At 53.2% G+C, this 13102-nt stretch overlaps 1 pseudogene; it reads right to left on the reverse strand.

Moving 5' to 3' along the window:
- Positions 1 to 11540: 11540 nt before the first annotated feature.
- On the reverse strand, positions 11541 to 11631 carry LOC144606954 (U2 spliceosomal RNA; annotated as a pseudogene).
- Positions 11632 to 13102: the final 1471 nt, after the last annotated feature.

Below are 13102 nucleotides of genomic sequence, written 5' to 3' on the forward strand. Positions count from 1 at the left end.
GAAGGGCCGAATGGCCTACTGCACCTATTTTCTATGTGGATACAGAAGATGCAGTGCATCCCCAATCCTGGACTTTCCACTCATCACTTTAATTTCAAGTTTCATGTATCTTGTGTTTCATTACTGTTGGCAGACCAATTTCCCTCCTGGATAAATAAAGTTATATCGTATCGTAGCTGTCTAAATGTTTCTTAATCATTGCGATAGTGGCTTCAGCTACCTCCTTCGGCAGCTTGTTCCATGCACACGCCACTCTTTTTGTGAAGATGTTGCCCCTTCACGTTCTTATTAAATCCTTAATATTTAATTATGACCGCCCCTCTTAAACCCATGTCCTCTGTTTCTTGATTCCCTTACTCTGGATGAATGATTGCATTCCTCTCATGATGTTATACACATTTATTAGATCACCCCAGCCTCCTGCTGTCGAAGGAATAAAGTCCTAGCCTGCCCACCCTCTCCCTGTAGCCCAGGCCCTCGAGTCCTGGCAACATCCTCATCAATCTTTATCTCCTGTAAATCTTTTCTGCACTCTTTCCTGCTTGCCCACAACCTTCCGATAACAGGGTGACCAAACAGGTTCAACCCCCACTTCTAAAGATCATAAGGGCATAAGTGATAGGAGTAGAATTAGGCCATCAAGCCTACTCTGCCATTCAATCATGGCTGATCTGTCTCTCCCTCCTAACTCCATTCTCTTGCCTTCTCCTCATAACCCCTGACACCTGTACTAATCAAGAATCTATTTATCTCTGCCTTTTGCACCAGCATCTGCAGTTATTTTCCTACACATCAAGAATACGAATACATTTGTAAGGCACGATTTTACCCTTAACAAAGCCAAGCTGACACTGTAAGCTAACTTTTCAAATATTCTGCTATTGCTTAGGTGAGAGATACAGCTTGGAAACAGGCTCTTTGGCCCACAAAGTCCATGCTAACCATCGATCACCCATTCACACTAGTTCTATGTTATCCCACTTTCTCATCCAACACACCAGGGACAAATTACTGAGGCCAATTAATCCGATAAACCCACACGTCTTTGGAATGTGGGGGGAAGCCGGAGCACCTGGAGGAAACCTATGTGGTCACAGGGAATATGCAAGCTCTACACCAGTCAACACTTGAGGGGGATCGAACACGGTTCTCTGGCACTGAGGCAGCACCACTGGGATGCCCATTAGCCCCTGAATAACTATTCTACTATTTTCACAATGATAGTTGTTAATAATAATAATAATAATCCATTTATTTTATATAGCGCCTTATCACATGCTCAAAGCGCTTTACAAAAACAATTAACATAGAAACAAACAGACAAACTATCCTGACGGAAAAGCGGCGAATACACAACGCCAGCGTCCTCTCACGTCAGGGTCCGGCAGTAGACATTAAAAAGCACAAGACACACAGATATAATTTTTTACACAAAACAGCCATCACAGTGATTGCTCTAGGCATACCCTCACTGTGATGGAAGGCAAAGTCTTATCTCCTCCTCATTCTTCTCCCGTGGTGCCACGAGGTGATCGAGGCTCCCAACTTTAAATTTTTCCTGTCTGCCTGGTAATCTCCTTCCATGACACAGTTTGAAGTAGAATGCTTCGGTTTCACGAATGCAATCCATGTAACCTTCCCAACATATGTAAGTGAACTAGACTTTCAGCATTGGGCATGTCGGCTTGGAGAACATTTATTGATGTTGGTTCACTCATTATTCCAGTTAATTTGGATGATTTTGCTTGGCAAATGGGATCTCTTTCATCTTTTTTAACAAACCCATCCGACATTTCCGGAGGTTACACATTCGATACAGGCATTCACTTCCAAATTTACAGACATTTACACAGTATCCCTTATTTGGAGGGTCGTCTCCACCACACCCTGCCCCCCATGTCCAGCAGCGGAAGAACCCTAGACTGTGGTCCTCCCCCACAGGGCCTTGGCGTTGGCTGCACCAAACTTCAGTGCGTCCCTCAGCACGTACTCCTGCAGTCTGCAGTGCGCTGAGATACATGCTTTGGATAGCGTGGATGTCAGAAGTGAAAGAAAGACAGGAATTACAGCTACCTGGTAGACCACAGGTTTTGTGCCAGGTCCGAAGCCTTGATCTTAAGATCTCCTTGGCACATAGTCTGAAGAGGGGTCTCGACCCGAGATGTCGCCCGTTCCTTCTCTCCAGAGATGCTGCCTGAGCCGCTGAGTTGCTTCAGCATTTTGTGTCTACCTTGACTGATCAAGGCCAATGTGCCGAAAGTCTTCTTGACCACCCTGTCTAACTGTGATGACATTACAGGTTAGAAACACTCATAATGTCTGAGTAGTAATCCTCTCCTGTCCTTTTGGTTGTGTATGTGGGGGGTGGGGGGGGGGTGGTGAGGGTGGGGGGGTGGGGTGGTGAGGGTGTGGGTGGGGGAAATCTTTATTTTTTTTTTAGATCTCTTCCGCGGGGCCTTCCATCACCCGGCGCGGCTCGGCCGCGGGACTGAACAGCGCCCGGTGCGGCTCGGACGCGGGGCCTTCCATCGCCTTCCATCACCCGGCGCGGCGCGGCCGCGGGACTGAACAGCGCCTGGTGCGGCTCGGCCGCGGGGCCTTCCATCGCCCGGCGCGGCCGCGGGACACCATTCTGCTTTAGTTAAACATTTTGTTCAAGATGGCCGCGCCGTTGTGTTTGGCTGCCTGCCACTGTATGTTTCTTTTTTTTCCTAATCAGATGTGCAGCACTTTGGTCAACGTGGGTTGTTTTTAAATGTGCTATACAAATAAAATTGACTTGACTTGACTTGACCTTCTGTGGCAGAGAATTCCACAGACTCACCACTCTGTGTGAAGAAATGTTTTCTCATCTCGGTCCTAAAAGACCTTATCCTTAAGCTGTGACCCCTGGTTCTGGACTCCCCCAACATCGGGAACAATCTTCCCGCATCTAGCCTCTCCAACCCCTTAAGAATTTTATATGTTTCTATAAGATCCCCCCTCAGTCTTCTAAATTCCAGCGAGTACAAGCCCAGTCTATCCAGTCTTTCCTCATATGAAAGTCCCGCCATCCCAGGGATCAATCTGGTGAACCTTCTCTGTACTCCCTCTAAGGCAAGAACGTCTTTCCTCAGGTTAGGAGACCAAAACTGCACACAATACTCCAGGTGCGGTCTCACCAAGGCCCTGTACAACTGCAGCAGAACCTCCCTGCTCCTAAACTCAAATCCTCTTGCTGTGAATGCCAACATACCATTCGCTTTCTTCACTGCCTGCTGACACCATGACACCCAGGTCACGTTGCATCTTCCCTTCTCCCAATCGGTCACCATTCAGGTAATACTCTGCTTTCCTGTTCTTGCCGCCAAAGTGGATAACCTCACATTTATCCACATTATATTGCATCTGCCATGCATTTGCCCACTCGCGTAAATCTATCCAAGTCACTCTGCAGTGAAGCGGGAGGGACACAAAGTGCCCGAGAAACGTCACCCATCCCTTCTATCCAGAGATACTGCCTGACCCGCTGAGTTACTCCAGCTATGTGTGTCTGTCTTCGGTGTCAACCAGCACCTGCAGTTCCTTCTTTCACAAAAGTGCTAGAGTAACTCAGCGGGTCAGGCTGCATCTCTGGGGAACATGGAGAAGTGAACATTCGGGTGGGGACCCTTCTTCAGACTGATTGTAGGGAGAGCGGGGAAAACTTTTCGTACTCATGACCCTGTCCAAATGTATTTTAAATGTTGTTATGGCTCAACAACCCCGCTCAACACCTTCGCTCAGTCCTTTTTTTTTAATATCAAAAAAATACTTTATTCAAGTAATAAATATTTACAAAACATCTTTTTTAACAAACCCATCCGACATTTCCGGAGGTTACACATTCGATACAGGCATTCACTTCCAAATTTACAGACATTTACACAGTATCCCTTATTTGGAGGGTCGTCTCCACCACACCCTGCCACCCCCCCCCCCATGTCCAGCAGCGGAAGAACCCTAGACTGTGGTCCTCCCCCACAGGGCCTTGGCATTGGCTGCACCAAACTTCAGTGCGTCCCTCAGCACGTACTCCTGCAGTCTGCAGTGCGCCAGTCGGCAACATTCCTTGATGGACAGCTCGCTCCGCTGGGAGGTCAACAAGGATCGGGCAGACCAAAGAGCGTCTTTCACCGAGTTGATGACCTTCCAGCAGCACTCCATGTCAGTCTCCGAATGCGTCCCTGGGAACAGTCCGTAGATCACAGAGTCCTCTGTGACGGAGCTGCTTGGAATGAATCGTGACAGGGACCCCTGCAGACCTCTCCAGACTCTCTTTGCAAATCCACACTCTGTGAAGAGGTGGGCCACCGTCTCCTCTCCATAGCAGCCGTCCCAAAGGCAGCATGCGCCGGTAGTGAGGTTCCGGCGGTGCAGGAAGGATCTGACTGGGAGGGCTCCCCTCACCGCCAGCCAAGCCAGGTCTTGGTGCTTGTTGGTGAGTTCTGGCGATGAGGCATTTTGCCAGACAAGCTGGGCAGTCTGCTCTGGGAACCACGCCACAGGATCCATGGAGTCATTTCCCTGCAGTGCCTGCAGGACGTTCCTTGCTGACCACTGCCCGATGGACTTGTGGTCAAAGGTGTTGGTCTGGAAGAACCTTTCCACGAGCGACAGATGGTGCGGCAATGTCCAGCTGACTGGCACATTGCGTGTGGCATCTGCGCCAGGCCCATCCTTCGCAACACCGGGGACAGGTAGAACCTCAGCAGGTAGTGGCACTTGGTGCCCACGTGCCTTGGCTCTACGCTCCGCCTGATGCAGCCACACACGAAGGTGGCCATCAGGATGAGGGCGACGTTGGGCACGCTTTTGCCCCCGTTGTCTGCCGACTTGTGCATTGTGGCTCATCGCACCCGGTCCATCGTCGACCCTCAGATGAAGCGGAAGACGGCCCGGGTGATCCCCCTGGCGTAGGAGGGAGGGACGAGCCACACTTGCGCCAAGTACAGCAGCCCCGAGAGCACCTCACACCTGATGATCAGATTTTTCCCTGTGAAGGAGAGGGAGCGCTGCTTCCACAGCTCCAGCTTCTTCCCCACCTTGGCGATCCGCTCAAGCCAATTCTTGTTACACGCCTCAGCCTTCCCGAACCAGATGCCCAGCACCTTCAAAAATTCAGGCTTGATGGTGAAGGGGTTGGAAGATCGGTCGGGTCAGTTGCCAAAGAGCATGGCCTCGCTCTTCCTGCGGTTCACCCTGGCCCCCGTAGCCGACTCAAACTGGTCGCAGACGCTGATCAGTCTGCGGACCGACCCTGGATCCGAGCAGAAGACGGCGACATAGTCCATGTACAGGGAGGCCTTGACCTGAGTGCCCCCACTGCCTGGCAATGTCACTCCTCTTATGCTCGCATCCTTCCTGATGGATTCGGCAAAGGGCTCAATACAACAGACGAACAAGACAGGGGAGAGAGGGCAACCCTGCCTGACTCCAGACCTGACGGGGAAGCTGTCTGATTCCCACCCATTGATTTGGACTGCACTACAGATATCGGTGTAGAGCAGTTGGATCCACTTCCTGATTTCCTCCCCAAAGCCCATTTTGGAGAGCACGTCCCTCATGTACGTGTGCGATATCCTGTCGAAGGCCTTCTGGTCCAAGCTGACCAGGCAGGCATCCACCCGCCTGTCCTGCACGTAGGCACCCGGCTGTCTGAGATTTTCCTGCCCGGTACAGCACAGGTTTGGATCACCTGTCCCAGAGCAGACTTGACCCGGTTGGCGATGGCCTTAGACAGGATCTTGTAGTCTACATTCAACAATGTGATGGGTCTCCAATTCCTTATATCATTCATCTCCCCCTTCTGCTTGTAGATTAGGGTGATGCTGCCCTTCCTCATAGAGTCTGACATGCTGCCGGCTAGAAGTATGTCGTTGTACACTTCCAGCAGGTCCGGGCCCACCCAGTCCCACAGAGCCGAATACAACTCTGCCGGTAAGCCGTCGCTTCTGGGAGTTTTACTCGAGTCAAAGGAACGGATGGAGCCAGTCAGCTCCTCCAGGGTCAGTGGTTGGTCCAGACTCTCCCGTTTGCTGTCGTCCAAGACTTCCGTGATGGACAGGAAGTTCTGGGAGGCGGTGCTGTCTCTGGTCTTTATGTCGTACAAATCCTTATAAAAGGATCTGCAGGTCCTCAGCATGTCTGTCTGCAAGGATGTTACCGAGCCGTTCTCCTCCCTAAGGCTGTTGATCACAGAGCTCCCCCTTCGCTCAGTCCTTTTTTTTTTTTTTATATCAAAAAATACTTTATTCAAGTAATAAATATCATTTACAAAACATCTTTTTTAAACAAACCCATCCGACATTTACGGAGGTTACACATTCAATACAGGCATTTACTTCCAAATTTACATACATTTACATACATTTACCCAGTATCCCTTATTTGGAGGGGCGTCTCTCTCCACCACACCCTGCCCCCCTATGTCCAGCAGCGGAAGGACCCTAGACTGTGGTCCTCCCCCACAGGGCCTTGGCATTGGCTGCACCAAGCTTCAGAGCGTCCCTCAGCATGTACTCCTGCAGTCTGCAGTGGGCCAGTCGGCAACATTCCTTGACGGACAGCTCGCTCCGCTGGGAGGTCAACAAGGATCGGGCAGACCAAACAGCGTCTTTCACCGAGTTGATGACCTTCCAGCAGCACTCGATGTCAGTCTCGGAATGCGTCCCTGGGAACAGTCCGTAGAGCACAGAGTCCTCTGTGACGGAGCTGCTCGGAATGAATCGTGACAGGAACCCCTGCAGACCTCTCCAGACTCTCTTGGCAAATCCACACTCTTTGAAGAGGTGGGCCACCGTCTCCTCTCCGTAGCAGCCGTCCCGTGGGCAGCGTGCGCTGGTAGTGAGGTTCCGGCGGTGCAGGAAGGATCTGACTGGGAGGGCTCCCCTCACCGCCAGCCAAGCCAGGTCTTGGTGCTTGTTGGTGAGTTCTGGCGATGAGGCATTTTGCCAGACAAGCTGGGCTGTCTGTTCTGGGAACCACGCCACAGGATCCATGGAGTCATTCCCCTGCAGTGCCTGCAGGACGTTCCGTGCTGACCACTGCCCGATGGACTTGTGGTCAAAGGTGTTGGTCCGGAAGAACCTGTCCACAAACGACAGATGGTTCGGCAATGTCCAGCTGACTGGCACATTGCGTGGCATCTGCGCCAGGCCCATCCTTCGCAACACCGGGGACAGGTAGAACCTCAGCAGGTAGTGGCATTTGGTGCCCACGTGCCTTGGCTCTATGCTCCGCCTGATGCAGCCACACACGAAGATTGCCATCAGAATGAGGGCGACGTTGGGCACGCTTTTACCCCCGATGTCTGCCGACTTGTGCATTGTGGCTCGTCGCACCCGGTCCATCGCCGACCCCCAGATGAAGCGGAAGACGGCCCGGGTGATCCCCTTGGCGTGGGAGGGAGGGACGGGCCACACTTGCGCCAAGTACAGCAGCCCCGAGAGCACCTCACACTTGATGACCAGGTTTTTCCCCGTGATGGAGAGGGAGCGCTGCTTCCACAGCTCCAGCTTCTTCCCCACCCTGGCTATCCGCTCCAGCCAATTTTTGTTACATGCCTCAGCCTTCCCGAACCAGATCCCCAGCACCTTCAGGAAGTCAGGCTTGATGGTGAAGGGGATGGAAGATCGGTCGGGCCAGTTGCCAAAGAGCATGGCCTCGCTCTTCCTGCGGTTTATCCTGGCCCCCGTGGCCAACTCAAACTGGTCGCAGACGCTGATCAGTCTGCGGACTGACCCTGGATCCGAGCAGAAGACGGCGACATCGTCCATGTACAGGGAAGCCTTGACCTGAGTGCCCCAACTGCCTGGCAATGTCACTCCTCTTATGCTCGCATCCTTCCTGATGGATTCGGCAAAGGGTTCAATGCAACAGACGAACAAGACAGGGGAGAGAGGGCAACCCTGCCTGACTCCAGACCTGACGGGGAAGCTGTCTGATTCCCACCCATTAATTTGGACTGCACTACAGATATCGGAGTAGAGCAGTTGTATCCACTTCCTGATTCCCTCCCCAAAGCCCATTTTGGAGAGCACGTCCCTCATGTACATGTGCGATATCCTGTCGAAGGCCTTCTCCTGGTCCAAGCTGACCAGGCAGGCATCCACCCGTCTGTCCTGCACGTAGGCAATGGTATCTCTCAGCAGCACCAGGCTGTCTGAGATTTTCCTGCCAGGTACAGCACAGGTTTGGTCCGGGTGGATCACCTGTCCCAGAGCAGACTTGACCCGGTTGGCGATGGCCTTAGACAGGATCTTGTAATCTACATTCAGCAATGTGATGGGTCTCCAATTCCTTAAGTCATTCATCTCCCCCTTCTGCTTGTAGATCAGGGTGATGCTGCCCTTCCTCATAGAGTCTGACATGCTGCCGGCTAGAAGTATATCGTTGTACACTTCCAGCAGGTCCGGGCCCACCCAGTCCCACAGAGCCGAGTACAACTCTGCCGGTAAGCCATCGCCTCCGGGAGTTTTACTCGAGTCAAAGGAACGGATGGAGCCAGTCAGCTCCTCCAGGGTCAGTGATTGGTCCAGACTCTCCCGCTTGCTGTCGTCCAAGACTTCCGTGATGGAGGACAGGAAGTTCTGGGAGGCAGTGCTGTCTGTGGTCTTTACATCGTACAGATCCTTATAAAAGGATCTGCAGATCTTGAGCATGTCTGACTGCGAGGATGTTACCGAGCCGTCCTCCTCCCTAAGGCTTTTGATCACAGAGCTCCCCCTGTGAACCTTATGGAAGAAGTAACGTGAGCACGTCTCATCCTGCTCAACATGGCGGACCCTGGACCGGAAGATGATCTTGGAGGATTCAGAGGTAAAGAGCCGAGCTTGCCGGCCCTTCAACTCTCTCAGTTCCTCCCTCACATCCACCCCTCTCCTCTGCAGAAGGAGCAGTTGCTGCAAATCTGTCTGGAGTTGGCACAGTTCCCTCTTACCCTGTCTTGCTCTCTGAACACCTTTGGAGACGAAGAACTTCTTGATGTTCTCCTTTGTTGCCTCCCACCAGAGTGTCGGGGAGTCAAAGAGGGGCCTCACAGTTCTCCAACATGCATAGTCCCTCTTTAGCTCCTCAACGTTCTCCGGGGTCAACAGCTCCACGTTTAACTTCCACGTCCCTCTGCCCGCCTTCCGGTCCTCCTGTAGGTGACAGGTGGCCTGAAGGAGGCAGTGGTCAGAGAAGAACACCGGCGCGAGGTCGGTGTGTCTGACCGTGACGGCCCTCGATGTGAAGAGGAAGTCTATCCGGGACTGGGCTGAACCGTTCAGTCCTGATCAGGTGAACCGCGGCTGGGCCCCGCCTGCAGGGTCACTGAAGGCGTCGCGCAGCTTTGCATCTTTGACCGTCTCCACCAGGAGTTTGGAGGTGCCGTCCAGTCTGTGGTTGGCACTGCCGGATCGTCCAGCCGCATCGATGATGCAGTTGAAGTCACCGGCCAGAACGAGCGGTCTAGACGTGGCCAACAGCGGTGGGAGCTGCTGGAGGACGGCCAACCGCTCGCTCCGCCTGGGTGAGGCATACACATTAATCAGCCGGAGCGGAGAACCACGGTACATTACATCCACCACCAAGAGACGCCCCCCCCCACCACCTCCCTTACCTCAGTGATGGTGAAGCCCCCTCCCCGCAGCAAGATCCCCAGACCGGACGCACGACAATCATTTCCCCCCGACCATACCGACAGTCCGTGGGGCCACCATCGCGACCACCTCCGATAGCAGCGAAGGTGTGGCAGCCCGCACTCCTGTAAGAAAGTCACATCCGCCTTTACCTTGGCCAGGTACTGCTAGGCGGTTACACATCGCACAGTGCTCTTCACACTGCGCACGTTTAGGGATGCCAGTTTCAGCTCCATTGTCCTTTAGAGTTCCAGGCGGTCCTCCCGCACGCCCATCATCTGGCTGAGTTCCTGCACATTTTTGTCGCACAGGTAGTGGTACAGGCTGGTGGCTTCCTCAGCACAGGGTGTATTTTCTGGCGAGGCCACTGCGCTGCTCCCAGTTTCCTGGAGTTGGGGCCCATTGGCCACTGCACTGCTCCCGGTCTCCCGGAGCTGGGGCCCATTGGCCGTTGTGCCGCTCACGGTCTCCCGGAGCAGGGGCCCATTTGCCGTTGTGCCGCTCACGGTCTCCCGGAGCAGGGGCCCATTGGCCGTTGTGCCGCTCACGGCCTCCCGGAGCAGGGGCCCATTGGCCGCTGCTCTGCTCCCATTCTCCTGGGGCTGGGGCCCATTGGCACTGCTCCCAGTCTCCTGGGGCTGGAGGGCAACAGACACGTTCTTTCTCTTACCTTCCTCCTCCCCCGTTTTCTTCCTCTGCCTCTGCTTCCGTTGTCGGCTCCTCCCGGTCGTCTCATCCTCCGACGCGGAGAGGTTGCTGGCCTCGTCCTGGGAGAGGACTCTTTTTTGGGACTTGCTTGCCCCCTCCGGCTTTTTCTCCGTGCGCACAGCCTTCAACGTTTTTCTCGATTGTACCACCTTCCATTCCTCCTCTTCCTGTTCCCCCTCTTCCATCGACTCGCCCTCGTGGGCAGGGGCCTGGGGGGCTCTGTCCTGTGGTTGGGGGCTCCTGGTGGTCGCGCTGTCATCGCCCCTGCTCTCCTTTCCTTTTTGGGCTTTTGCCGTGGTAGGAGGCGTCTCGTCCACCCTGGGTGTGCTGGCAGCAGCCCCTCTTATCGCCTGTGCGTACGTGCTAGCTCTTTTAGGGCAGGCCCTGTAAAGGTGGCCTGCCTCCCCACACAGGTTGCAGCTCTTACTCTCTTTACATTCCCTTGTCTCGTGGCCTTCTAGTTTGCAGTTTCTGCAGACGACTGTCCTGCATTCTGCCGCCACGTGCCCAGGTTTGTTGCATTTCCTGCACACCCTGGGCTGCCCCGCGTATGTCGTGTAACCCCAGTTCCCTCCGATGGCGAACACCGAGGGAGGGTGGATGATGAATCCCTTCCCGTCCACCCTCAGCTTCACCTTCACTTGCCTCTTGCTCGTCCAGATCCCGAACAAGTCCTTTATGTCCACGCAGTTCCCGGCCCCTTCGACGTAGCGCGCAAGGAAGGTGAGGACATCCACGACGGGCACATGTGGGTTAAACATGTGCACCGTGATCATCCGTTCCCTCTGGGTGGGGAGGGTGAAGAGCGACTGCACCTTCAGGAGCGACAGCGGGGCTTCGTTCCCCTTCTCCCGGAAGTCCTGCAGCAACTTCTGCCATCCCGCCGGGTTCTGGAAGGTAACGCCGAAATATCCGTTACCTGGGAAGTCCTGGAGGCAGATGATGTCCCCGGCCTTGAATCCACAGGCCTCCAGCAGCACCTTCTTGATGAAGAGGTCCCTTGAGAAAGGGTTCCGCTCCCTGAGGTCCTTCACCGATACACGCAGGGTATTCCGGATACCCTGCCCTCCAGCTCCACTTGCTGCTGCCATCACACCTGCATAAGGGTGTTAGGTTGGTTACCCAACCAGCATGGATCCACCCCTCGTGCTCCTGACCTCCGCTCCTCGTCAATGATCCTCGCCTCAGTACAGATACTGCTCTTATACTGTTCTTATAAGAACATTAGATTGTGCCAGAACAGATACTACACTTGATCTTAGCCAAAAGGCCGAGAAGCCTCGATGAGGCCGGAGCGGAGAACCACCGATTCTCCCCTGCCAGAACCTCCTTTTTGATCAAGGTGTTTCCCCTGCCAGGTAAGACATCTCCTCTGTCCCTCTCTTCCCCTCCCTCTTCCCAGATCTCCCACTGTCTTCCTGTCTTCATCTATATCCTTCCTTTGTCCCGCCCCCCTGACATCAGTCTGAAGAATGGTCTCGACCCGAAACGTCACCCATTCCTTCTCTCCTGAGATGCTGCCTGACCCGCTGAGTTGCTCCAGCATTTTGTGATTAAATGTTGTTATAGTACCTGCCTTAACTACCTCATCTGGCTGCTCATTCCATATACCCACCACCCTCTATGTGAAAATGTTGCCCCTCTATTTCCTATTAAAACTTCCTTAAACCCATGTCCTCTGATTCTCGATTCCCCTATTCTGGACCCTGTGGGTTCACCCTATCTCTCTTTTAAGTAGAAATGAACTGCAGATGCTGGTTTACATCGAAGATAGACACAAAATGCTGGAATAACTCAGTGGGATAGGCAGCATCTCTGGAGAGAAGGAATGGATGACATTTCAGGTCAAAACCCTTCTTCAGACTGAGAGTGAGGGGAGAGGGAAACTAGAGATATGGAAGGATAAGGTGTGAAGATGACAGATCAAAGCAGATGCTGTCAAGAATTGTAGAATGGTTCTGTGTTGGCTGAGGGGAAGGTGAAAATGAGGCATACAATCAGTAAATTTAATCAGTAGGATAGTGAAACTGTTTGAAGAACTTGAGTGGGGGAGGGCTGGAGATAGAGGGAAAGCAAGGGTTACTTGAAGTTAGAGAAATCAATATTTAAAGTGGAATATCTGCCCATCGACTGGAACCCATCCCAGGGAAAATTCCAAAATCAGGTAATGAAGTAAGATAGACACAAAGTGCTGGAGTAACACAGTAGACACAAAATGCTGGAGTAACTCAGCGGGTCTGGAGAGAAGGAATGGGTGACGTTTTGGGCCAAGACCCTTTTTCAGACTGATGTTAGGGGAGGGGGCGGGACAAAGATAGAATGTAGTAGGAGACAGTAAGACTAGTGGGAGAACTGGGGAGGGGATAGAGAGGATAAGCAAGGGTTATCTGAAGTTAGAGAAGTCAATATTCATACCGCTGGGATGTAAACTACCTAAGTGAAATATAAGGTGCTGTTCCTCCAATTTGAGCTCGGCCTCGCTCTGACAATGGAGGAGGCCCAGGACAGAAAGGTCAGATTGGGAATGGGAGGGGGAGATGAAGTGCTGAGCCACCGGGAGATCAGTTAGGTTAAGACGGGCTTAGCGGGGGTGTTCAGCGAAACGATCGCCGAGCCTGCACTTGGTCTCGCCGATGTAGAGAAGTTGACACCCGGAACAGAGGATACAGTAGATGAGGTTGGAGGAGGTGCAAGTGAATCTCTGCCTCACCTGGAAAGACTGTTTGGGTCCTTGGGTGGAGTTGAGGGGGGAG

Source organism: Rhinoraja longicauda, chromosome 27, assembly GCF_053455715.1.
Source record: "Rhinoraja longicauda isolate Sanriku21f chromosome 27, sRhiLon1.1, whole genome shotgun sequence".
NCBI classification, from domain to species: domain Eukaryota; kingdom Metazoa; phylum Chordata; class Chondrichthyes; order Rajiformes; family Arhynchobatidae; genus Rhinoraja; species Rhinoraja longicauda.